Below are 27,612 nucleotides of genomic sequence, written 5' to 3' on the forward strand. Positions count from 1 at the left end.
GTCCCTCTCCAGAGGTGGGACCAATGGGGATGGCAAAGTGCTCATGGACCCCGCAGGCACAGGCAATGTTTCTGCTTGCTGTGCTATTTCGGGAAGTTTTCATAAGGTAAACAAGGGCCTCCTCTTGATTCATTGGGGTCATTAGTGAGCCGTAGGATGATATTTACATTGCTAAGGTATTCGCACAGGCTCTCTCCCAGACGGCAAGTTCACCGGGGAGGAGGTGACCTTCAGCGTTTCTTGTTTTGCCCAGTATCTGGCACGCAGGGAGCCCGCCTGTTCGGCTGGAGTGCCTGGGTATTGTAACCAAAATAAATCATCCTGATCGTGGCTGGTGGCAATACTGCAATGGAAACAGAAACAGGCGCCTACTTGGCACTTCGTGGAAAAGGAGAGAGAGTGGTAATGTTCTGGTTCAGCCTATCACAAATTGACAAGGACAGCCTCCCAAACTTCTGTCTCTCTCCTCCCCATGCAAATCACAATACATAACTTTTCATTTTGGCTTCCTAGTCTGCTTCAATGAGTAGTAGAACAATTTAAGACTGTTGGGTTTGGGTTTTTTTTTTTTTTTTTTCCTGTGGATTTATATGGTTCTTACAGTGCTGAGGGCTGACTGACTGAGCTGTCATAGTAGAGAAAATGAGCACCTGAAGAATCTACTCAGACCAGCAGTGCTGTGAATACCATACTCATAGGAAAAAAACTTTACAGTTTGCATTGCATAGAGTTGCATTCAAAGCCAGCAACTCCAAATAAGAGCAGGCCATGAGCTGAAGACTGAATTCTCTGATGCTCAGTAATGTGTCATAATTCTTTCCCTTTGAAGAAGGATTTGTAGAGACCCTGTCCAGCTGCACATTTTCATGAAGCTTGTAGCAGCAACTTCCTATCTCAGAGGCCAAAATGTTTCAAAGAGGATCTTCCGGTTGGTGTCAAGGAAAACAGATGTGGGAAAGGTGAGGAGATGTGCAGGGAAGAAAGGGCTTGTGCTTGAAGCAAAGCCAGGTGAAGGAGGTCCTGCCTGCCTACCCTGAGCAAGGCACACACACTGCTTGTAACTCCATGGCCTGACCATAAGGCAGGATGATCCATGAGTGATGTGGGCATTCAGGCTGTTGAGTGCTTTGTCTCTGGGGGTATGAGATGTCACTCTCTTGCTACAGACCTTTCAAACCCCAGGTGAAGGCGCTGGCTCCACCACCTAGGAGAGGGAAGTCACGGGCATCTCAGCTGCAGGGTCAGCCAGGGAAAGTTTCTGCCTTGAGCTATCCCATGTGATAACCCTGGTGATGCTCTGCACCCTGGCAGAACCAGGCAAAGGGCTTTAGGATGAATTGCTTTAATGCTTTCACACTCCTCCTTCTCTCCCTGCCTTAAAGAGACAAACCTTAGTTTTGAAGCCTTTGAAATTACATCAAAAGATGAGATTTCCAGAAGAGCTTAAGGGAGTTGGGTTCATTTGTCCCATTAATGGTCAAGAGGAGATGGGGAGATGGGTGCCTAATCCCTGGAGGTGCTTTGAAAATTTTGTCCTGTGTGTACATCCTTGCTGGGGAGGAAGTGAGAAGCAGCTGGCAGCTCCTTGGCTTTGTAAAAGGCAGATCTTGCCTTTTTTTCTGAAGATAAAACATGATGGATTTGAAAATTATGTCCAAAACTCAAATTTGCCATGAAAACTTCCAACTGTTTTTCAAAGAAGAAGGATCTAAAAACAGACTGTGACTTTGCCTGATACAAAAGATGGTGTCTGTTGACAACTGAGGCGCTGTTACTTTCTCTCCTTTCGCATCACTGTGGGCATTGTGTAGCTTTGCTGCCAGCCTGTCTTGGGACCCTGAGCTGCAGACAGGACTTGCTGGGAGCTGTAAGCGCTGTTTTGGCCAAGCCTGCTCAGAGTGAGGAGCCACCAGGCAAGCGTGGGAGGTGTGGGGCTACTGCTGGTGCCCATCCTTGGGGCTGGTGGTGACCAAGAGGAGAGGCAGTGGGAGGAGGTCGTGGCTGGAGGCTGTGGCCAAGGGCTGGTGTTGAAGGGCTCTAGCAGAAAGGCAAAGGAAACTGGGCTGCAGCCTTGCTGTTGTGCTATTTTTGTTCAAGGTAATAACAGGAACTCCGCTGTAAATAAAAATAGACAAGTGAAGAATTTCCCGAGTCTGTCTCTGCTCATTTCTTTCCTGATGAGGAATTATCCCACTCCAGAAGAGTAAATCCTTTCTGTCTGCTCCTTGGAAACTGGGACAATAACACTGGAAGCGAAAGAAGAGATTATGGAGCTGTCACGAGGGCAACAGCAACATATTGTACGCTGGGTGCCAAAAATGCCTTCTTTAAAGCAAATAATAGCCGTGCTCTGCGGGGCTCATCCTGACAGCGTGAGGGCAGGCAGGGGCAGTCTCTGCTGCTCCCGGAGCCAGCCGCCGTGCCGAGGCTGGGCTGGGTGTGGACCCTCTCTGCCGGCTGCCCCGAGGACCCTGCTGCCGCTCCTGGCCCGGCCCCTCCGCATCCCTCCGCTCCTGCCCGGCACCCACAGCTGGCCGCACCTCCCCTTTGGAAGCACACAGCATTCCTGCGCCCGCTGATAATCAAAGAAGGTGTATGTGTGGGGGTGTGACCTTCTTTCCATGGTGGTATCAAGTGCCTTTTTCACAAAACACAACGTTTTGCTGCTAAGTCTGAATTTCTAGGGGCACTTATTTCTTATCATATGATCCAGGGCTCTAAAAGTCTCCCACCCTTAGCCACTGAATGTGTCTTTTGGTTAATAACTGCTGCTTGATCATAAAAGTGCATTAACTGCACTATTCCCACAGAGCCAGGGGACTCTGGCAAGAATTGGACTAAGTGACCTTTGTCACAGTCTTCCTGCCCCTCCAACATGGTGCTGGCCTGCTCCTTCTCAAGCGTCCTTTGCATTTGAGGAAATCCCAAGTTACCAGGAAATGCAAAGGCATTTTTGCAGGAGTTCCAGGAGATGCTTTGGGGAACCTGCAGATGCGCTGGAGACTGCCGATGGGATGCGATGGAGTCAGAGGCAGCGTCACACAACCCCAGGTGAAAACTTAACCCTGCCCGAGCGCTCTGTGCAAAATGCATGCTCACACTTCCCATCCCAGACGGGTTTGTAGGGAGAGCTGGTGACTCACGAGGGGTGGGAGTCTTGTCAAAGCTGTCATACGGAGGGAGCGTCAGAAGCTCACCCAGTTTCAGATGTTGGTTTTTCCATCCTCAGCTATTCACAGCTACAGTAACAAGATGGATAAGCGCACTGTTATTGTCTGTACAGAAAGTGAAGGACAAGTGGCATCTACTTTCAGAAGCGAACGCAGAAATGTTGTTGGATTTTCTCCCCCAGACTGTAAGCAGTAAGATAGTGTTTTCAAACCCCTTATTTTTGAGAAGCTTGATTATGCTTTAACTAAAACCAAAATGTCAAAACATAGAAGGCACTCTATCTTCTCTGAAAGTGTGTTACCCTTTTTTATAAAATCCACTCACCGATATTGATGGGTAGATGATTTGAAGAGAGAGGGGAGGTTCTTGTTTCTGCCCCTGAATCCCAGCCACCCTATGATCAAACTTCTGATCAAAGTTTACGAAGTTTGAAACTGCAGAGTAAAGAGAAATGCAAAGCAGCTTGTGAATGGAGAGGTGTGAAATTGAGGGTGTGAAACAACAGATCTGATCTGCCAGGTTAGCTTTCTCTCTCGACTGAGATGTAACCCACAAAAGATTAGGCAACTCTGCCATACAGGATTTGAACTTGAGAAGATTTTAAAGAGGCCTGCATGAGATGGATACCCAGAGAAAGAGGGATTTGTGTGCAAGTGAAACCCTGCTAGCAGAGATAACTAGTTCTGGGAGGCTGAATGCTGCCTGAGAAAGCCGGAGTTCTGCTCTTACTCATGAATACAGCTTTTGTCGATGGCTGTAGGTGTCAGAAGGATGAAGTGCAGGGATGGTCTCTGCACCTCCTGCTGTCCCACATGGCTGACAGAGTGGATCTGGTGTTAAAGTTTTTTAAGCAAACATGAAGCTCCACCGTGCCTCTTACCCAGGTTGCCTTACCGAGGAGCAGAAGATGATTGAGGCTGACAGTAAATGCTGCAGGAGAAAAAGTGGGTGGTGGTTCTAATTTAGGGATGCTCTCTAATTTTACCCTTGCTCTCTAATTTTACCTCTTTTCTCTCTAATTTAGGGATTCGGTGCACATTGTTTGGCTAAAGCTCAGTGAAGACTATGCAGAAAATTGCTGTACTCATCCACTACCTTGCTGAAGCCTGGATTTTCACAGCAGCCCCCTACTAGCAATGCTGAGGAGCAGGATACTTACTCAGAATATTACTTCTGTGCTTATCAAACGTTTCCAGAAAAAAATATTTGTATTTTAAGATTTTTTTCCTGGAGTTGATGAAAAAAATATTTTCAGTTCAAAGCTTAGCCCTCCTGATGTTTTTTCGTCATGGCATTAGTCTAGCCAAGCACTAACATCCATGCTTAAGAATAAATGCATGCCTAATAGAGTTAGAAGGAGCTTCGAGAGCATCCTTTGCTGCCCTACTGAACAGGCATAGGCAATGTGTAAATGTAGGTGTCTTGCTGAATCAGAGCTAAGTGATAATATGCTCTCACTAGCTGAGACGGAGCAGTGAACTGCATGTGTTAACAAGGTGAGATTTCAGAGTGGAAGTGACATTAGAGGACAGGGAAACCAGTTTTTAATAGCATCTGCTGCACCTTGACATTGCTGCAAGACAAGAGTCTGAGCTGAAACAGCAGGACTCTCAGATGTAACTTGGAAGTGGTCTGGAGGTTTTGCATCTCTGTTGGCTTTCAGTGTGGGCATATTGAGGGGAGGATTTCTTCCGTTCTCATGTGTGGAGTCACACACCTTACTTTCTCATGGTAGGACAAATAGGCCATCAAGAAAGTAGGACACTTGGCCTCTCTCCTCTATGGGAGGTGCAGTGCAGATTGGCTTCTGAGAACTAGGACAGTGCCTCCAAAAGTAGAACAGCTGGTCACCCTGTTCGTGTGTTTGTTGACTTACAAATGTATCCTTTAAAGCTCAAGATTTAAGAGACATTTTTGGCCTACTTCGGGAAATGTTTTCTGAAAATAGGGACAGACCCAAAGCTCTGCTTTTCTTCTGAAGCACTGAGCACAGCTAGCAACTGGAGGATCCACATGCTGGAAAAATAAACCCAATGGGTGCTCTGTGTCACTTCTTGCATATCAAGTGATACCACAAATCCACCTCTCCTTGTCTGGGAGATGTTCACTTTTCAGCAGCAGAACATGTGCAGAAAGACTTGCACTGCAGTGTGAGATGATGCTTTGCTGCAGTAAAACTTACCAAATCAAACTTGTCTACATGTGTTTGCTCTATCTGTCTATCTATCTAAAACATCTATTCAGTCAGAAACTGACTGCCATTCAAGTACCTAGAAAGCATCCACAGAGGGTTTCATTCTCCTGCATTCATTCTCCAAGTGTAATTAGGTCCATAGTGTCTACAATCCCATTTGGGTTCTAACAATGCCAGTGGGATGCTAGCATGTTTTCCTGGTCAGTAGAATGTGCCTGGGGACCGTGCAGCAGCCTGTGTAGGTAAACAGGAGCAAAGAGTTCAAAGCTGGTCAGCTGACATGGTTCTTGGAAAGAAGCTGTTGTCCTCACTGGTTGAGAAAAACCCCTCCATGGCTCCCGTGATGATGGCCATTAAAATTTCCACCTGGTTCTGACTTGGACTTATCCCACAGGAGCTTCTCACCTAGAGCCAGAGGTTACTCAAAGTCATTGTGCTGCTCTGAAGTCTGGGTTCACTCTCTTGGGACTCATCATTAGTCAAGTCAAATATGAGGCTGAATCTTAATAGTTAGAGAGGGAGTCTAATAGAAAGGGAAGCCTTTCAAATTTTTTTATCCAGTAAGTGTGCTATGGTAATGAATTTGGAGCCCAGTGGCTCCAGTTGGAGTAGGAAGCTCACTGCATTGAGAGCAGGTCTTTAATCCACATAAAGAGGTGTTTCATAAGCCATATGTGATGCCCTGCTTTGAATATTAATACCCAGAGTACTTATTCAGCTCACAGCCATGTCATGGAAATGCCATGCCTCTGTGAGACCAGACAGAGCCCTTGGGTGCTCCAGTTTTGGCTTTTTTTGCAAAGACAGTTTCAGGTTGTTCTGTACTCCTAATTCAAAATTCTCATTCAGCTTAGAGTCTCTGAAACCACTGCATTAATATTACATAATATTAACTGATTTTAGATTTAATGAAAATGTGAAGGAGACTATAGGACAGCAGGCTTGGTCTACTTAGCCAAGTGACCTGTTAAGTTATATACTTCATGAAGTTACTTAATCTTCTACAGGGCAGGCTCTTCTAAAATGAAATAACACAGGAGGCAGAGACTGTTCTGGCCAGCACTTGTGTTTTTAAAGGCCTTCTGCAAAAGCTGGGGAATGAATATTCAGTGTGAACTGAGATGCATTCTAGCTGTGTCAGCCGTGCAGCTTTTGTTCTTTACATTTATACCTGTGGGCAGAGCTGGGGAAATTACAGCTGCAGAGCTCCTGGTGTAGCACTTGCTCCCACCAAGTGCCGTTCATCTAGAGCTGGGGGCACTGCATTGGCAGTGGCAGGCTCAAAGTGAAGTGGAGCTCTTAGAAATGGATGTGGACAACCCTGTTTGTTTTTAATATTAGCATATGCCTGTGATAATGCGTGGGGAAGATGGTTTGGGCTGCTATGCTGGGCCCTTGTCATACTCCAGCTCAATCAAGAGTGGAGCCAAGCCAGCTGCCTTGTGGGGGATCCTGCCCACAAAGGCAGACTTAGTGAGCAATGAGTGGGTTGTCACTTCTGTGCGTGGATTGTTACAACTGTTTTTCTCTCCCAGCGCTGGAAAGGGAGGATGTAGCACGTATTGCTTTTCTCTGCGGGTGGTTACTGCATTTAAATGTGCTCCCTATTAAACAGTATCATTGTTACTTGCTAGTTGAGGCTGCAAAGCACTCTTGTTCTCTGGTGACCAGCAGGACACAGCACATATTTGTAGTGCAAGAATCCTGCTCTGAGGCAGGGCATAAACTAATCCTAGCCTTGAGACTGATTAAGAAAATAAGTAAGAAATAGTTATGGAAGGGAACATTTGTGTGCAAATCTCGAGGACATGGACCTTGCAAACCATGCTCATCATCAAACTATTTCATCCTCTTTACTGTATTTATTCATGCACGAGGCAAGAGGGTCCCTTAATGCTTTGGACCAAATCCTTCTGGATTTCAGTTGTGTAGCTCATGATAGAAGTGGTGTATGTAGGATCACACAGATCAGGTACCTTCCAGTGACTCTTCCAGGTGACTGGGGAGGGCACAGCCACACCACTGGCCCGAAAGACTTCAGCCTGTGTGGGTAAGTGCTTGCAGAGAGCAGGGCCTGGAGCTCCTGTGTGGGCAACCACAGCATTACCCTGCTGAGCCAGATAAGAAATCCTACCTGGGCCAAGGACAGCAACATAATATGATACAGAGAGACAGGACTATCCTCTGAGGATTCCTAGGCACACAGCATGGTGTGGAGTTGTCCTGGGCATCTTCATTTCCTAAGCAAGATGAAGGTGTATCTTGCAAAGTACTCTGTGGGGTGAAAAATAAAGAATGAAAATGTCTACCCAAACCATAACTGTCCTCTGATGAATTCAAGGGGCATCAAGCACCATCCTGAATTTTTAAAGCATGTCAGATAACCCAGCTTGAATTTCAACAGGAAAGTACTTCACTCACAGCAGACAGGAATGAAAACTTCAGCTGTGCTGCAGGCGGGAGTTTCAATGCCCCTACACCCCAGGGACGCAGGTGAGAAGGTGAAGTGAGTGCTGGGTGTCATAACTTTTGGAAGATCCCTCTCCCCTACCTGCCACTACCTTGGACATGGTCCTCAGCCCTAGCAAGTCCCTTCTCCTCACCGGGTGGGTGTATTTAATTTCTTGAGCTTACCTGGGAGATGGACCAGTGGTGCTCTCAGGAGGGAAGGAGGCTGTGCAGAGACAAAAAGGAGGCAGCAGGGCTTTGAGGGAGAGGGAACAGTGGCCAGAGACAGCTGAAAATCTGCTCACTCCCTGAGAGGGAGGATCTGACCTCTTGGGGCTGAGAACTGCTGGAAGCTGAACAGCTGTGTTCTTTCTCCCTGCTCATGTGCTATCAGCTTGAGAAAATAACCAGGATTGTTTGTCTTATGACTGTCCCTCATCTGGACATGAAGGGAAAACTGAATCAGGTGGAACAGAGATGCTGCCCCCAGATAACTCCCCCTGCCTGCCTCCAGAAGTTAAGCCTGGGGTGGCAGCAGCATGAGCAGAGTGGCCTCTCTTCTCTGTTATACCAAACTGCACAACTTGTTTCCCTTTCCTTGTCTGAGGTCACCTGTGTCTGTGAGCTTCTTCTGTGTTTCAGGAGGTTTGCTCAGCTCTGACCACAAAGGTACTAAAAAGAGATGGCTGAAAAGGCTGCTCCTGTTGAGGGAAAGAGTAAAGTGCTGGAGGAACTCATGAGCAAGGAGGTTGAACTGGGTGTAACAAGCAGGTCTAGGATGGTGAAAGGGTCACCTCTTCAATTAAAGTGAATTTGAGGTCTGGGAGCTTATTTAGAGGGTGTGGGGCTGGGCTGGGATGGCAGTAAGGCCCACCTTCAGACTGGAAAGGAAAGGGAGAAAGAAAGATCTTTCTCCCTTTACTGCTGCAGGGAGTGTGCACCATGCATGGGGTGGGACTGGCAGTGGGAGCACTGGCCAGGGAGGAGAGGGCATGGCTTTCTAGCAACTCACCTCTGCCTTTGTGAGGGAAGTGATGGAGCTTCCAGGAAAGCAGAGGCTGCACTCACGGTGGCTGGGTGGTGAACCGGGAGGTGTCAGGAGCTCATGACAAGCAACAAGTCTAAGGAGAAGGCTTTGTTTTTCAAGACTGAAGTAGGCACAGAAAGTGGCACAAGGGTGATTTATGTACTTGAGCAGGGTTTTGGCATTTGTGCCCAGCTTTGTGGTTCATTTCCTCATTCACTCAAATGCATAAAGACTGAACAAATGTTTGGTAAACAGGAACCCAAGGTTTCAGCGATGAAAAGCTTTAACTCTCACCCACAGAGCTGCTTGCAGCATTGGCTTGGAAATGTTTTTGAGAAGATGATGTTTTCCTCCTCCCCAGTCTCATGACTAGGGTGGCTGCTGCTGTGGCCCCCCACATTGCTGCACGCCCACCAAGCTGCCAAGGGCTGGAATGAGAGAGAAAAGTGTGTGGTGAGGTGGAGCCCTTTGGGTCAGCCTCCATCGGCGCTGGCAGGGGCAGCTCGGAAACTTGCACAGCTGCTGCCTGGGCTCGATTTGGTGTGTGAATAACTGGAGAGCTTTCCATCACCAAGGCTGTCAGTTCAGGTATTTGCAAGCACTTTCTCTAGTGGTTTCTTTTTAGTGTGGTTGCTGGACAGGGAGGACAGGATAGAGAGAGGAACCTTTCATGCTTCAGCTTCTGCAGCATCCGGCGTTTTCATGAAACCACAAAGGATGTTAAAGAAAAAAGAACAAGCGCTCTGTTTATAGGGACTTAGACGGCCAAAACAAAGAGGGGGCTGTGTTGTTCAGTGATCGCTCAGAGTCAAGGAGCCAGAAGACATAGGTTCACAGGAGATGAGCTTCCAGGCTGAAACCCACCCTCCCCTGGCCACAGTTTGGTGCCTCTTGCTTGTGCTGCTACAAGGGTTGGCAGGGCTGGCTGGCACTTCATATCCACTGTGCTGCCCAGCATTGCTCTGCATATTAAAAAGTCTCTCAGGATGATGACTAACTTTCTGCAGCTGCCTGGGAATTTGTCTTGTGCAGGGCTTTTCCACTCAGAGCCCCTTGCAGGACATGTTGGATGCAAAGGAGAAGCATGCAGCACCCAAACAGGAATGCATGGGAAAGGGAGTGGGTAATATGTAGTCCACACACTGACATCTGCTGCTGCACTGGTTGAGGGCAAATGTTTCTTTCTACCACCTGTGTTCAGTGCAGATTTTTGTGCAAGCATGATAGTAGGAGGTAGCACAGAAACAGGTCTGATGGCAGTAGCAGAGAGGCTTCTGCTCCCAAAGGTAGTCTGGATGTTTTTTTTTAGGAACATTGCACCAGGACAATGGCAGTGGGAGGAGAAGAGTGATGACAGCCTGTGATTCTTAATCTCTTGTTCATCTCTCCTCAGTGTCCAAGCTGACTGAAAAGCAAAATGAAAGCAATTACGCAGCATAAATCAGATGATGGAAATCCTTTTCATGATCTACACCCAGTGTCACCACTGCAGCTCCTGGGCTCTGTGCTGAGGTGGCCAACAGGTTGTGGAGCTGCCTCAGCCCATCACTCACCCACCACTTCTGCCCTTGGAGGAACAAATTGCAAAGCAAGGTATGACCTGCAAACATCCCAAGCCACCCCATGCTCTTCTGCAGGTATTTGTGGAGAAAGGCATTTTGGAGGGATGCAGTATGAATGGCTGCCGTGCCATTGCAGACTGAAGGTCTGTCCAGTCAGTCCTGGTGGTGGCTACAGCAGCCTGCCAGCTCCCACACCCCAGTGGCTGGCGTGATTCCCAAAAAAGCAGTGGCAGCACAAGGATAGAGCATGAGAGAGGCACAGCTCTGCACAGCCATGGGTGCCCTGCACCAAGGAGCATCCACACTCTGCCTCCAGACTGGTGCATCAAAATTTCCTATCTGAATCAAAGTTGTTCTGTTTTCTTAGATAAAGAGACCCCTGCCCACTGCCAAAATTCTCGTTTTCTCCTCACTGCTGGAGCATGGTAACTCTTAGGAAAAAGAGCTGCAGGAGGCAGGATAAATAACTAAGTTCTCACTCATATTTTTTAGTCAGCCATTGAACACCTCAATTAAGTATATTATTAGCAACCCAGGCATTTCAAACATAAACAGCAAGCAAGATGGGGGGTGTGTGTGTGTGTGTGTGTGTGTGTGTGTGTGCTACCTCCAGATGCTGCTGGCACACGTCTGGTGTGTGCGCTCTGCATCCCAAAAGCATCTCCCAAGCCAGTGGGCAGGGATAGCCAGGAGGGTATCAGGCAAGAACTCTGCTTTGCTTTGCAGGGAGAGTGAGCAACCACTTCTGGCCTTCCCGAGTGCTCAGCCCCCTTCCAGGGTTCAGACTGCCCCCAGTCAGAGGGTTGGCCATGTGTGGTGCTGTGTTTCAACTGAACTATGTCCAAATCATCTGTTAACCTGCAAGGAAAATACTGGGCTAAGAATATTTTAGAAGCTTTTGGAAAGGTGAGGGCTGAATCAAATGCTACTGTTTTATTGTCTAATTTTCTTTTAACAAGCTATCCATTCATGGAGTGCCAGTGAAATTTGGAAGTCCTGTTTTGGGTGTGGAAGAGACTTCATAATTCTAGTACTTATGGAACCTTTGAAAGTTATTTGCTTTTTGGGTTTTTGTAAAAACATTCCCAGAGTCAAGCATGTGGGTATTTTCTGAGGAAAAGGTGTGGAGATACAGTCTAAGTAGTCTCCATAGTTTGCAGCATCTTGGTAGAGAAAAAAATCACACATTTTAAAAGGGTGTTTTTTCCAAAAAAGGTTTGATTAGGAGTCTCCACATCACATAAGTGACTTAAAACTGAAGATTCAAGCTAATTAAACACACTTTTGGTGTACCATGCTGTCTGTACAGATACTAATTAATCTAGTCTAAGACTTTTTGGCCCCTTTGTAGTCAGGTATTCTTGCCAGGTGATTTTAGCCAATCAGACATGAATCCTTTTCAGCACTGATTTTGTGAAAAGTCTGACTTTGCTCCTAGTGGTTTCTTTTGACCCTTTTGGACAGTCATGCTGGTCCACAGTATTTCTGCAGAGCTATCAGAGAAAATGTGCTAGTGAGTTTTGGATGTGTATCCCACACAATTGTGTCACCCACGTGCATGACTTGGAAGACACACATAAAGGCAGAATCTTTACTAGATGTTCCCTTACAGTTAAATTTCTTCATTAAATAGCAGATATTCCTATCCACCAATAGCATATACCAAATCATCAGCCAAGGAATTTCTAAAAGGCTGTGGGACTGACCACAAGGTAACCAGAAGGTCAATGAGGTCTCTCAGGTTAACAGCAGCCTGGGAGGGGTAACTCCAAACTCAGCAGCATCACCCCAGACTTGCATACTAGTGAATCCCACCAAGATAGCTAATATTTCCAATAGATTAGTTTCCCAGACTTCCCACCAACATTTTTCATAGCTAAATTTCTATGGATCACATCTTTAATGTTATCTTGAAACATATTTTGGTGTCCTGTAAGTGTGTTATCATTCAGAGACAACACCAAGTGCCTTCAGACACTAGGCAGAGAGCCAAAACCTGTCCTTGGATGAATATTTGCAATTCCTCTTGATTCCATGTTATCTGAAGGTCAAGTTGAACCCAGACTGAAATGTTAAGTCAAAGCCAAAGAAGTTTTAGGAGGACAAAAGTAGTTATCAATAATTTCCACTTGCTTTTTTCTTGTGGTGCGGAGGTAAAATATGAGTAAGACGAGGAAAAGGGAACACACCAAATGCTTCTCATAGGATTCTATGATCCCTTGTTTTCTAGCTGTTAAAGTGCAAGGTATTTTACTCTTACCTTACAATTTGTACTGAGCTCTTCCATAGCCTTTTTTGCCAGCATTGAGCCCAACTGTGTCTTTGACTGAGTGAATATTTTTCAGTTTTTCTACTGTGGTGGTTTTTTTTTGTTTGTTTTTTTTTTTTTTTTTTTTTTTTTTTCCTGTTGGGTCCATCTTTCTGGATGGGATTCCTGTGCAAGGATAGGGGTGCTTGCAAGAGGTGCAACATAAGAGCTGGGTGCCCCTCCTCCCTCCTACTTTCAGGAAGGCATATCCAAATGTAATCCTACATGCAAACATCAGTGAGTCAGCAATACTAAATATTGTCTGCTAAACTCTGATGCTGTGCTTGGCCAGCATCTTATGGGACTCAATCCTTTGCATGCAGATTACAAACTAGAGAGCTGGGGCAGCCCATGGTTCCCCTTGGTGCAAGCCCCAGAGATGTGCCTCTGCCTGGGCTTGTCACAGGGAGAACCCCCCAGCTTCTGTCCCCATTCATGGCTGGGCTGGCTCCCACACCCCATTGCCATGCCAGCTGGGGAGGGCTTCTCTCACCAGGAAAATACCTCCCTGGGGCCACCAGCATGTTCCTCACCGGTCTCAAAGTCACCTCCAAACGGCAGTGACTCCTCTGAAGCCCTCTAAACGAATTTGCTCTTTACAGATAACTGGTTAGCACTGGGATCTAGAATATTGCCTTGTGGTTGCTAATAACCTGGGTCAGAACTGAGCTGGTGATTTATTCAGGAAAGGCTTTATATCTGCCTCCTTAAGTGCCTACCTTGCTGCTTTGCCTCTCTCCCTGATCTCTGTTCCGATCCCCTTACTCTCACATTCTGGGTATTTCCAGCTACCTCTGAATGAGGCATTAATGCAGATAAATATTACTGCAAGAAAGTAATGGCCAAATACTCTCTGAATCATCTATATGCATTGGTTGGGGAGTGATTTTTCATTTCATACATCATTTGCTATTTCAGCATGTGGCAATTCTGCAAAATAAGGAGGAGAATTAGAGAGCTGAAGAGCCCACCCTTTGTTCTTGCTGTTCCCAGCACTTGCAAGCACAGCCACGGGGTGATTGTTGCACATTTTCTGGCCTGAGAAGCCTGGCCTGGCCTGAGATGCATTTGGATGAGCTCATGTGAAACTTGTCTGAATCCTGTATTAAGATACCCTGCACAACTTTATCCTTGTTTTCTTCCTGTCTTCTGCCTCTCTCTCTTTTTTTCTGGGCTTTAACACAGCCATGTAGTTTTATACTCTTCTCATTCCCCAAACCTCTCCTTCACTGTATTCTGCATTTTTCAGTGTAATTGGTCCCAGCATATAACACACAACTATAAGCTCTTTCCCCTAACTCCAATAAGAGCTCATACCCAAGTGAAGTAATCTTTCCCACCTGGGCTGCTCCAGTGGTTTCATATCACTTAATTCTCCCTCATGAGTTGAGGACAAGTTCAAGGTAACATCTGCTCGGCTTTATGTTGGTTGTGTTTGTACTGGGGGTCCCTCGGTTCCCATTGTCAAGCAAGTGAAAGGAATGGCTTTGCCAGAGTTCCACATTTTCTGGGAGCATTTTCTGGAAGATAACCAACTCTGCTGGGCTCACCCTGCTATTAGAGGCCCCATTAAAATCAAGGATGTGTGTTCAGCGAATTTATTCTTCTGGACCGCTGTGCTTGTTCCACCTTCCTATTTTCCCCTCGAGTTTCTTTGTGAATTCATTTCCTACCTGCCCTGTCCCTGTTGCCGGTGGCACTGGGCTGTGAGACAGGAGCTGACAGCCTTGCCCTTGGCAAGCCACAGGCTTTGGTGGCCCTGCACCTTGCTGTGGTCCCACAGCCGGCAGTGTTGGCCTGTCAGCCACGCTGCTGAGGCTTGTTTCAACTCCTCTGCTGGAAAGAGCTGCCAGATTTGCTTTGTGGAGACTGCCCTTCAAAGGCAAAGTACACCCTCACACAATGCTCTGCTGGCAATGCCCACAGTCCGGGCAAAAGCTGTGGGCAGCAAGGCTCTTCTGCAAAGCATTTCAGGGGCCTGTTGATCCTGGGGATGTATCTGAAGGTCATCTCCTCTGCCATATTGCAAGTGTGGCGGGAACTAAGGGGTGTCGTTCTGAAGATCTCTCCTCCTCATGGACTCACATGCCATGCAGAGCTCATTCATCTCTGCAGTGTGCTACTGAACGCCTTGAAGTGAGCCATCATTTCATTTTCGGTGACTTCCTAATGTGTTTGCTCCTTTTTTTTTTCTCCAAGCAACAGCAGAGGCACTGCTGTATTTGGCAAAAGAACAAAGCCTTATTGTTCAAAGCCTGTGTGCTCCAGTATCAGCTGGGACAAACACACCATTGCACTCTCAGACCTCCATCTCAAAAGCCAGCTGGACAAAGAGTGAAAAGGCTCAAAATCACAAGTTAGAAAAGCATTTACCTTTATCTTCTCTCTAAAGGACTCTGTCAAGTAGTTTTATGTCTGTGCTTTCTTTCTGTTAGTAATACCTCTCTTGAAACCTGAAAATAGCATCTCCTTCTCTATTGATTTGTCCCCCTGAGCAGCACAGATTTCTCCCTCTCCAATCAACAAGGCTCATCGTGTTGATTTGCTTATGCAACTCTGTTATCAATGAATGTCAGTGTGGCTCTGGTCACACAAAGTGGGCATGTTATCCTCTTCTTGGCGACTGCCTGGCAGCAACAGCCCTTCCCAGGAGTCCCCTCCACAGGCAGGTGCCGGGTGATGCTTCAGCTCTTGCACAGCTCAGTGCTAGCCTGGACCCTGGCAGCCAGCAGTGGATGAGCCCCAGGAGGCTGCTGTATCACTGAAATTGCTTTGTGGCCAACCAAAATGTGCAATACTAATGTAACATATCTCATATCAATACAATGCCCAGTTTTCCCATCATAATTATGCCTGGTAAAAAGGGCACCTTTCCCGACATACTTATCTACACCTTAGAAGTGCGAACCCAGTGTTGCTTTGCCACAGAGTAGCTACATAATTTTCTCTCCATGAGCCAATATTCTCAGCTTTCAATTATTTTTGCTGGTTTTCCCAGCCCTTCCTGCAGCCTGGCAGCCAGGCTGGTCAGGAGGCACCCAGAAAGAAAGCTTGCACAACAGTGATCAGACAGTTGCTTATCTCTCTGCCCTGGGGTATGTCATGCAGCCCAAAGCCACACTGAGACTTTTTCTGTTGACGTGACAAACTGTAAACTCCTGTTCAATTTCCTGTATGCTAACCCTGCAAAGTGTTTCATTGCATTTGGGTCTCCCTCTCCCATAGAGTGTCTTAATTTTGAACTACTTCTTTGCTAGACATATCACTCTGTGTGTCCTTTGAGCTAGGTCATTTTCTCCCCATGCCACATATCTTTTTTGTCCTTTTGTATTATTTTCCACTCCTGGCTGGTGATTGCTTCTCCTCCCCACTGTAGTATCCGTTGCAGTTTTAATAAACACACTGTCTAATGCCTTTTCTAGATCATTAATGAAGATGGTAAATAAAACTGGAGTTAACACCAGTTTCTAGTAATAACCCTACTGGATGCCTCCCCACAAGCTGACAGTTTTGTCGCTAATCACTATTCATCACCAGGCCTGAACGTCAGTGTCCCCGTGTGAGGTAATTTATATTCATTTAACGCCATTCATCACAAAATTGGAGAAAAACATGGCTAGAAAGGACCTCAAGAGGCTGATTTCAGAAATATTCCAGAAGCTTCCAGCCTGCTTTTGAACACAGGCAAGGATACAGGTTTTATATCCTTGCAGGGCAGGTGGGTTTAGTGTTGCTTAGCCTTCCCCTTTGCCAAGCATCTAACTTTAACCTCTGCCGCTGCAATCCGGGCACTTTGTTTCTTACCACACTCGCAATGGATATAGAGAACTGTCTGGAGGATGCTTATTCCCTCCTTCTCTGGAAATAGTATTGTCCCTCCCCTGGTTTCCTTCTTTCTGGAGGAAACAATTCCTATGAGTAAGTATTCCTTCCCAATTCCTCTTTTCTAGACCTCTCATCCCACTTCCTTCCAGACTTTCCTGAACTGAACAAGTACTGTAGCAGCACTGGGAAAAAGGCACAGCTGTGGATTTTACAGGCAGAGCTTTTCTCTGAGTGCACTGATATGGTGACTGCCTTGTGTATGACAAATGGCACTTTTTATTCATTTCAGGTTCCTGCATTGCTGCACTGTTCCACACCTGCCTAATCATCTGTCTCTCATTTTGTCCCTGTGCAGCTGACTGTACCTACCTCTGTGCACAACTTTACTTCTTGCCTTTTTTTCAGACCTTTTCTCTAACATGCCAGGATGATTTCTGATTCTAATCCTCTTTCAGGTCTTTATGGATCCTCTCAGTTTGGTGTCATCTGCATATCTGATGAGGATGCTCACTATCTGAAAATCCAGTGTCTGGACCTCTGTAGAACCCTACTCAACCCTTTCTTGTATTTTTACAAAGACACTTCCTTTCTGAGCACATTTTTTCCTATCTGTTTTGCACTCCTTATTTAAGGTAATTTCTCTAAGGCACGTTTCCTTAAATTTACCTCTTGTAACATGAAATGAGATGGAACCAGAGATGTACCAAAATCAAGATACAAGAAGTATCCTGCTTTGTCTCTATCCACAAGACCTGTTGCAGGATTAAATTAGGCTGATTTGACATGATTTGCTCCTGGCGTATCAGCACTGGCTGTTCCTCTTCTTCTGGTTGTTTCCTAGGTGCTGATGATTAATTTGTTTAATTATTTGTTCCAGTGCATTTCCAGGAACTGAAATAGAGCTGACTGGCTGTAGCTGCCTCACTCCTCTTGTTTCCCCTATCTGCAGCCAGGCAGGGTGCTGCTCTGCGAGGAGCCCCACTCCCCCGTGCTGCTGCTGAGGGTTCATGGAGGATCCCAGCCTGGGCTGACCTTTGTGTGGGGTACTGCTGCAAAACCATTAAACTGATGCTTTCCTCAGCCCTCCTCTGACCACCAGCCTGTGGCCTCCCTGCTCACCTTCCTGTCCTGTGCTAGCTTCCTTTATGTCTTTCGTGATTTTATCCACCATAGCACATGCTGACCTTTGATGTCAGTCCTGAGCTGTCTGCATGTATCTCAGTTTTTCTGTTTGCTTCCTCCTTCCCTGTGAGACCCCTGAACACTGACTGACATGGCCAGTTGATCTTTCTCTATATTTCTTAATTTTCAATTTGCCTCAGTGTGACTTAGGTTTGTGCCATTGCGATTTGCTCCTGTAGTCAATTCTGACATCCCGGAATGTCTTTGTCCTTATTTCCCTGAGTGGCTGCTTACCAGTGTGCTGTGTTGCCTGCATATCTGTGGTGCTCAGCACAGCCTCTCAGTGGGGAAATGCAGAAACTCAGACTTTCAATGAAATTATGAGCTTCACCCACTTCCAACTGGACTTTCCCAAACTGCACAAGACTTCTTGTTTTCGGTAACCTCCTTATCTCTTAGCAAAAGTAAGCACAGTGAGCCAAATTTTGACCTCATTTACACCAGTAAAACCTGGACCCGTGCCAGCAAACTGCTGAAGTTGTTTTGGGCTTACAGTGATGAGAGTGAAAGCAGCATCTGCTTCATTAATTCCCCCAATCCACAGAAAGTAAATGATTCCAAGAGGAAATAGCTCCACAGAAGGGAGCCCTGGAAAGAATTAGAGACTGACTTAATGGGATTAAGGGGGAAAAATGCTTAAGCAAATTCAAATTGATCCTCTCTTCAAAACATTCAAGGTGCCAAAATAAATACAAACACTGTTTTGGGAAGGAAAAGGTTAAAAAGCTATGAAAATAAAATCTCTCAGCCTCTTCTAATGCTGTCCTGTAGCAGAATGAGCACGACCCAGAAAAGGTTGCTGAATCAGCAATACCTACCTGCTGCTGGTGTTTATCCATGGAACTCTAAGGATGGAGGCTCATTTCCCACTATATTCATGGGGCTCATTCTGCATTTTCAGGTTTGATAAAATACTGGTTTCCCACATGGCATTACAAGTTGAGTTGGGTTAACAGGCCTGGCAAATGGAAACTCCTTTCAGGTTGTCTCACCAGCTTGACATCCAGACCCTAGAGCCATGCTCCAGTTGTTGCTTTGGCGTCGTGTTCTGCAGTTAATGACCATCTTTGCACATTCCTTCACCCATTCCACACTGTGCATGGCACTAGGATCAGATGGGCCCAAGATAAATATGTGCAAAGAGCCTCCTCCTGATGTGTTGCTAGATATACTAGAAGCTGCACCCATTTGGAAATATCTTGAACAACTGGCAAAAGCCAGCGTGATTAAGGCAGCCAGGTGGCCCTGCTGGCTGGGAGTGCAAGGCTCACACTGCCTATTAGTAATAGCTGGAGGCAAGCAGGAGCTGTGACCTGCTCATGCAAATTGTCTTCCTCATCTGCCCCCAGCAAGGTGCTGCCCTGTTCCCCCAGCCACCCTGACCACACACAGAAGAGCTGGGGGAAAATAATTAAAGAATGGTCAAGACCTTTGAGTGACATAGACGTTTCTTCTCCTTTTAGAGACCAGAGCACACCACTGCCAAGGGCAGTCAAGTACCCAGGACACGGACTGTCTACTCTGATGACTTCTGAGGGAGAACAGGGCTTTGTGCAAAGACTTACACTGCAAGGTGAGCTTGGCTAAATGAAAGCACATAGAGGGAATACACGAGAATGTACAAGGGCCAAGAAGCACTCCCTTGTACATGGAGAGCACAAGTCTCCCTTGTGATGGGAGACTACAGAGTGATCTACTTCATATAATTCAGAAATTATAAGGCAACTTGATAACAGTGCTGCAGTAGGAAATAGATTTCTGAATGGGGATTCCATTAAGGGAAAATGTACAATCTGCTAGATGCAAAGGCAAAACAGATGCAGAGGAGAAGAAGAGAAAAAGAGGGTTTAAATGTTATATGAGGGTAACCAACAAACAAACAAATCAAAACAAAAAATTCCCAAAAAACCAAAGCCAACACACCCCTAGGGAAAAAAAAAAAAAAAAAAAGGCAAAAAACCCCAAACAAACAAAACAACAACAAAACCCCCACAACTTTTCTAACATCCTAGTATCCCAGTTAACTCTCCAGACCTTTCAGTCTTTATGCCAAGACTACATGACATTCTAACAGATGCATCTGCAAATCTAAAAGAAATTGCAGGCAAGCCTCAGAAATGACTGGGGTGGTGCCATGGTTCTCTTATGCAATAGGTTACACTTGATGATCATAATGGTTTCTCCTGACCTTAAGCAATGAATCCCTGACATTCAGCTGTGCTCAAGTGTGCCACTTTATTATACAGCAGTTTTGGCTCAAAAATAGCTATTATCAGTGAAGTAAACAGAAAAATTACAATGTCATTGCTCCAGCACCCCTTCTGCTCCTTAATTTGTTGTTCCTTTATTTTATGTTGTCCTTAAATTTTTAGTGTGCAGCAGATCTATGTATTGGATATGCAGAAGCACATTTCAGGGGTAATTATAAGGCAGCTGGAGGGTTTTGGCAGCTGGGAAGGGGATAACAAGCACTCTTGGCTCTTTGAGAGGCAGTGTGGGTTTGTGGGAGAGGGATTTTAGTTGAATGATAAGATTGTCAGCAGGGAGAGTCAAAGGGGCTGACAGTAGTATTTGCATCATTTTGGAGTTAACCACTTCCAGAAAAGAACATCAGTTTGCAGCAAAATAGAAGCCTTTGTTTACCCTGCAGACTGGTAACCTCTTGAATCTTGCAGCAATGGGCTTTTTTCAATGCAGCTTTAAACCCAAAGTATAGGGCGTTTACAGAGGTTTAAGGCCAAATGCTTCAGAAAAGCCACTGTCACAACACACTGTCACAGCACAATTCTTGGTACTGTGTGTGCTGTAGAAGTCTGCCATGCTGCAGAACCAGGATCCACATCCACAGTAGTGCACAACTGGAGGACACCTTTCTTCACTTACTTCACTTTGTCCCAAAGAATCTAGCTTGGGGTGTTTGTTCTCCTCGAAGCACAGATACCACTACTCTGCTCCCTTGTTGCCTGTGAAGACTTCAGCCTTGCAGCTAGGGAAGGGTGGTACACACAGGGAGAGTACAAGCAAAACTGGAGCCAGGGAGACAGGACCAGGACACATAAGGTGCCTCTCACTAGCATTTTAGTCTGGATGAAAGAAACACATCTCCTGGTCAGGCCACATAACTGTGGTTTGATGATTCATACCATGAAAGAGGATTGCAGCAAGCAGGCTAGGCTCCTCTTGGGTGACACTGTGCTGGGAGACAAATGCAGGTGTGCACCTGAGATGCTCCAAGATGTGGCTGCTCAATCACAGGTAAAAGGGACTGACATCACTCCAGAACTGCTCTTGGCTGCTCTACTTGCTAAGAGTGATAGAGCCATTACCTTCCGTGACTGTGTCAGTCAAAATACCTGAATGTCTCTTGCTTTCCAAGATCAGAAGTAGTTAATTTATATTTCAGAAGGACCAATCAAAGGAATTTCCTTGGTCATGATATGATCATCAGGAAGGCCAGAGTGTCTGGCCTCTCTTCTGTGATTGACTGAGGATTGAAGCTGGCTTTCTACTGAGAACCAATTTGTGCCCATCTCTCAAGTTTTCCTGCTTAACATCCCTGCCCTGAACCAAGGCTGTGCTAATTTTTCACTAATATCTGAGTAACAAAGTAGGGGAAATCTAAAGTGGTGAGGTTACAGAACAGTCCTAGGCTTGATTGTCGGAAGCCAGCATAACCCTTCATTGCCCCTGGTCAACACTGCCACAGAGGTGATTTCCAAGGTGAACCTTGACTTTCACATTAGTAGGACCATTAGCTCCATTTATTTTAGCAAAATCCTCTCTAAGATGATCATACCTTTCCTTTGCCAAACTTAAAATTTCCCTTTGGTTTTAGGAGTATGAACTGTTTGAACTGCTGAATGTTGTTGAAGACTGACCCTCCCAATCCATGCCAATGATGAGCAAATTGACTCCTAACTTGTCTGTCGTTTCTCCATCAGAGAACAAAGTGCTTTGGCAGTCTGGATCAAAGGCACTATGTAAATTCAGGATTACTGTTGTTATAGTGAAATGAGCTCCTGGAAAAATCATGTTGACTTCTCTTTTGAGATTGCCTGTAATGTGGAGCCTTTGATGTCTAATGGCCTGGCACTGCATCTCTTGTAGGTATAGCCTATAAACAAAAATTTATAATGAATAAGTAAATTATTATTATTATTAGGACCTAAGAATACAAGCTTGTACACATGACACAATGTATATACAGGGCCCAAAGGTGTTAGAAAGAGACTAATAGGTGAGGTGCTCTGTTTAATCCAGCATGGACATCTTTTATATACTCTCCGTTATAGATGGATGTTCAGTCAGCAAGATGAGGTGTTAGTTCAGATGGTACATCTTCAAATTTTGTGTTGTTGTCAAATTGATGTGGAAAAAAATTATATTCTGTATGAACTCCACAAAAAGGCTAGGGATTATGGCTGAGGAAGAGTCAAGGCTCCAAGAAGGCTCTGGGGGAAACTTCCAGACTTCCAGTACCTGCAGGGAGGCCACATGAGAGCTGGAGAGGGACTTTTTGCAAGTCCCTTAGATTGGCTATTAGGAAGGAATTCTTTGTGTGAGGGTAGAAAGGCACTGGAACAAGCTGCACAGAGAAGCTGGATGCCCAAACCCTGGAAGTGTTCAGGACCAGGCTGGATGGGGCTTCGAGCAATGTGGTCTAATTGAAGGTGTTCCTGCTCATTGCAAGAGGTTTGGAAGTGATCTTTAAGTTCCCTTCCAACCTAAATCATTCAGCAATTCTGTGAAATTCAGTTAGCACTTTACACTATTCTTCCAGGCCAGAGGAAATCTCGTGTGCTGTGAAATGCCCTAACTTATATTCTTGATTCCTCCTACATCTATAAAAGACTTGGGGAGATAAACATTTAAAAGTGGATTGTTTGCAGTTACTCTCCCATGCAAGGTTCTCAAAATGCTGCTTCTGTCCTGCAGCAGCTAAGCAGCACCTGGTTCATGGTAACCTGCCACCAAAAGCCATGCTGGGGCTGGCTGGCTATGGCTCCTACAAGGAAAGGGCCAAAAGAAACCAACTTCACCTTTTTGCTTAGCCAGGCTCCTCACCTTGTGACTGCCACAGTGTGCCATGCCCTCACATTTCTCCTTGTCATTTCCTGAACCTCTGTGCTCCCCAGAGGTTCAGGAAATATGGGGATGAGCATATTGCCATGGCAACCAAAACATGGAAGCTGGGCAAGGTTTGTTCCCCTGACCGTCCCCAGCCTGTATCTGCGGGACCATCTCTGGCACTGGTATGGGGAGGGGCTCTGGGAGGGGACCCATATGGGATTGAGTTTCCTAGCAGGAAGCAGAATGTGCAGTGCTCATGAGGCACCTCTCATTAACTCTCCGAGGTGAACCATAGATGAGAGCATGGAGAGTTCTTTCTCTTTCCCCATATGTGGGCCAGCATGACACAGGTGCTGCATGCAGTACACAAAAGCTGAGCCCAGTTTTGTGCCTGACATCAGTACTGGAGCACTGGTGCAAAACACAGCTCAAAGGAGAGAGCCAGCACTGGCATGGGGTTCTAGGAGAGAAGCACATGCAGGGCAAGTTTCTTAGCCCAGGCTTGATGGGGTAGGATTTTCATTTGTTTGTTTGCAATAGCATAGACAGTGGAAGGGGCATCCTCCAGCACTTCTGGAAGCCTCTGCAGACCCTTCATCACCAAGGCTTTGCCAGGAGGTTGATCCGCCCTCAAAGGACTAAAATCCAGGCTTGGGATATGGTTGGAGCAGCCCTGACCCTCCCCCTCCAGGACCAGCTGCTGCTGAATGTATGCACATCAGGAGAGAGGAAGTTAGTGGGGAAACATCATGAAACTTCTGGAGGTGCTAATTAAACAACTTTAAGGTATAAACATTTTTAATTGGACTCATTTTTGGTGTCACATACTATCTCTTGATGAGACAAGTCCTAAAATTAAAGCTGTTTTAATCTCTCTTTCTCTGCTCCTCCTCTCTACCCTAGTTGTCTTTCTGGTTGCAAAGTAGAAAGAAATCACTGAGGCTTCCAGGCTTTGCTGAAGACTGCTATTTTTAAGGTGTTATATTTGATTTACTTTAAATCTGACCAAAAATTCCACCTTGGGACCAGACCTCCTTTATCAATGTTATAGCTAACTTTCTGCTTTTTCATGTAGATTTTTAAGGAGGAAAGACAAAAATTGTGCTTGTAAGAGATGTTAGCTCACCACCTTAATGATGACAGCACCATCCTTCAGTGTAACCTTTGCCCAGGGATAGTGCAGCATACCACTGTCTCCCTGTGATAAATGATACGTCATCATCTCTTTTTCTTTCTTTTTTCTTTTTTTTTTTTTTTAATTATTATTAAATATTTCTTAAATTACAGAAATGGGTTTGTATTGAATTACAAGATCCAAACACCATCAGGTTTTCCTGTGAGCTCCTTTGTCACTGTCATGGGCTAACCAAAACTCTCCAGGCTTTAAGAGAGCAGGGACTGTGGTCCAGGCTGTGCATGTCATACCATGTTCTGCCCTGGGAATAGCTAAAGACATCACATTTCAGCCTGTCTCTTATGAGCCCATTGCTGCTTCACATGTAATCTCTACTGTGCAGGACCAATTTTAAACCCAAGGTTGTGAAATTAATGACTCTCTGTGAGAGCCTTTCTCCAGAGGCTCAGGACAGAGATAGAAGGGGCTGAAGATTTCACTATCAGTCTGACCTTTTCTTTCCTTGCCAAGCACTCCTTAACGTGGCACTCTGCTGACAGCAGCGATATTTTGGTCAATGTGCAGGTACAGTGAAGTTTGTTCATCTGCTGAGCAGCCACCAGCCAGGGATGTACAGGTCAAAGATGATCTACACTGGAAAGGTGCTTCAGCATCCCTGTTGGTAGCAGCTGGAGCAGGTCAAAGGCTGTGCTCTCCACTGGGCAGCTCCTGCATTTTGGGAGGGATGGGAGGAGTGGACAGACCTGCCCTAGGACTGCCCAGCGCTCAGGCTTCAGCCTTGCAGCTTAGGTTTGCTACTTCCAGCTCCCCACTGATGGAGTCTGTACATAAACTTCAGGGGATTTATAACCTGTCCTGCCAAGAGGAGACAGATATTTCTGGAAGCAGCAAGATGTGGTCCTGGCAGCTTCCTCAATTCAGCACTGAGGCTGGGTATTTCACAGCTTGCATAACCCCAATTTACTTTGGGATTTTTGCTGAAGGGATATGATGCCAAGGGCTGCACTCTAGGGGTTTTATTTCACTTCCAGGAGGCTGCCTGCCATTTCTGTATTATCTCATATGGTCATGGAGCACTGCAGGTAATAGAAACCTTTAGTTTTCATTGATTATTCACAGCACAGTTTGCTTTGCTAGGCATCGTCATAGGCCACAGAGCCTGCAGCCTCCCAGCATGGGTGAGGGGACACATTTCCTTGCTGCAGACAATTTGGCTTGAAAATTTCCTAGGAGTGTTCCAGCTCTACAGACAATGAACCCTTGGGTGACTTTGACTAGGGTTCACTCCTTACCAACTGCTTATGCCAACTCTGGGCCTCCTGGATTCCCCTGGGCCAGCTGCTGCCCCTGAGAAGTTTTGGTAGCCCATTTGTGCCAGGACCTTGCCTCCTTACATCCAGCCATGAATTCCATTTGCTAATCCTGATCTCCGCCCTGCAGGCAACTGACTTGGGTCCCTGACAGCATGAGCTGGGACCTAGCAAGGCCAGCATGGAAATGTTGAAAGTCAGATATCTCTATTTCACTTTAAATTTTGGGGGGAAATCCTGAAAAGCTCTTCATGGAGATTGTATTTTTGCAGCAGCCTGTTTCCTCTTTCCCTCTCCTTCTTTGCTTTCCCCACCTCTTTGTCTGCTAAATAAAACAACCTACATTTTTGACCTGAATTACTTTATGTGTCCCTGAAGGCATATGCAGCTCTTTGGACTGCAGGAGGGTTTTCTTCTACAGTGTGGTCAGATATCATCATTAGAGATGACAGTCAAGCTGGATCATCCTCCCCAAGTCTGAACATCATATTTTTATTTTGCAATACGAACAATAACCCCCTGAATTTCTGTAGCACTGGCTGTCAGGGAGAAGATTGGGCTGCTTTACAAACAGGCAGACATCAATTCTGTGGGCAAAATACCTCCCTGTTTCTGCAGGTGAGAACCGAAAAAGCAAAAAAACTGCCAGCATCACTAAGCAAGGTCCTGAACCTGCTTGCACCTGGATTCACGTAAATCAGCAATAACTCCAATGCTGTTAGCAGACAAACCTGCAGCACACCAAAATCAGGACCCCAATCTGAAGATAGCTCCTCTAGCCCCCGCAGCATCTCCCCCTCTGCCCTGCTACTGCCTTTCTCTGGCAACCAAACTTCCCCAGGCTCCCCAGAGGGTGTCCAAGGAGCACACATCTCAGAGCAGCAGCAGGAGAATGAGGTGGGGTGTCCTCTCCTTTACCCTCACCTTTCTGCCGCTGGAGCTGAGGGAGCAGCTAAACCCCTGCAGAGAGCCTGTGGGTCAGGCCTGAGCAAAGCCCCACACAAAGCATGCGATCCGAGTGGTGAGTTTTCTGAAAGGACAATGAAATTTCTCATCCTAGCTCGTTTTAACACTCTTCCTCTAACATGCATGGCAGACTTGCTGAATTAAACCAGCCATGCTAATTTCTCTTGTTACAGCAGCCCTGCGTAACACACAAAATTCTCGGCTTTGGAGGATGATATTATAAAGAAGGACACTGTAATTTAGTGGCTCATTTAATGTGAACCAGGAGAAATATGAGGCATGCCAATGCCGCACTGGGGCTCTATTTATATCCTTTTTGGTGTGCAGTATGATTTATAATAAAGGATCATTTTTATATAGTATTAGCATGGTAATGGAGCTTACTGGGTTACCATGTCTGAAGATAGAAAATATTGTATTAGAAGAAGCTCTGCAAACGCCATGTAAGAATAGCCCTTTCTACAATATTAAATCATGATTCCAAGCTTTTTAAAATAAATATTAATGCACTCTATTTACCTAGGAATCCAGGCTTTTATCAGTGCAGCAGGAAAATCTACATCTCTGAGCTCAAAAGATTTGTGCAGCCTCACAGAGTTCATTTTGTGGCTCCCAGTCCCCTGCTGAGCACCCTCTGGCACTGGGAGCATCCTCCTCTGCCCAGAGCCCAGGACAGGGGCAAAAGGCAGAGAAAGCAGAAAAGCCATGTTCTTCTGGGGAGCATGGTGTCACAGCTTGTGAGAAGCATTTCCTTCCTTTGTTCCCCTGTGCATGAAGCGCTGTGGCCCCCCGCGAGTGTCCCCTGCCTTGGGATGTTGGTGGGGAGGAGGAAGGACCAGGATTTACCCCCTCAGAGGTTTTTTGGATGCCACACAGTAAGTAAGTAGTGGAGCCAGGGTGAGAGCAGAGCCACTCCTTGCACCTTGCCCTCTGCATGATTCAGAGCTTGTTTCAGAAGCAAGAGGACTGCGTAAAATTTCATTTGTCCATCTAGAAAGCAACGTGTTCTGCTTCCCATTTAAAGCTTGGGAACCTCATGATGATTCAGAGCACATTCAGGAATGCACTTCTACACTGATTTTTAGTGCCAGGTACCACAGAGTGTGTCAGTGATTAGTTCTGCCATGCAGGTGAGCAGAGGAACAAAATTTGGTTCAGAAACAAGGGGGCAACTAATCAACTGGAAGATGCCAGTAAGAAGGAAAGCTTGCACAGGCAGAGCACTGCCTTTGCAAATATCACTTCCTCTGGAGCTGAAGTGCAAGGTGGGGAGATATGACAGGTTTTCTTTAAAGCATGGAGGTTGCTGGTGTGACCCCTTGAGGAAAGATGCTCAGCCCTTCCTCTCATCCCTGCTGGGCAGAGAGGAGCTGCAGGAGGCTGCTGAGCCCCAGTGCCACAGTGCCTCTGACCA

Source organism: Sylvia atricapilla, chromosome 3 (genome assembly GCF_009819655.1).
Source record: "Sylvia atricapilla isolate bSylAtr1 chromosome 3, bSylAtr1.pri, whole genome shotgun sequence".
NCBI lineage: Eukaryota > Metazoa > Chordata > Aves > Passeriformes > Sylviidae > Sylvia > Sylvia atricapilla.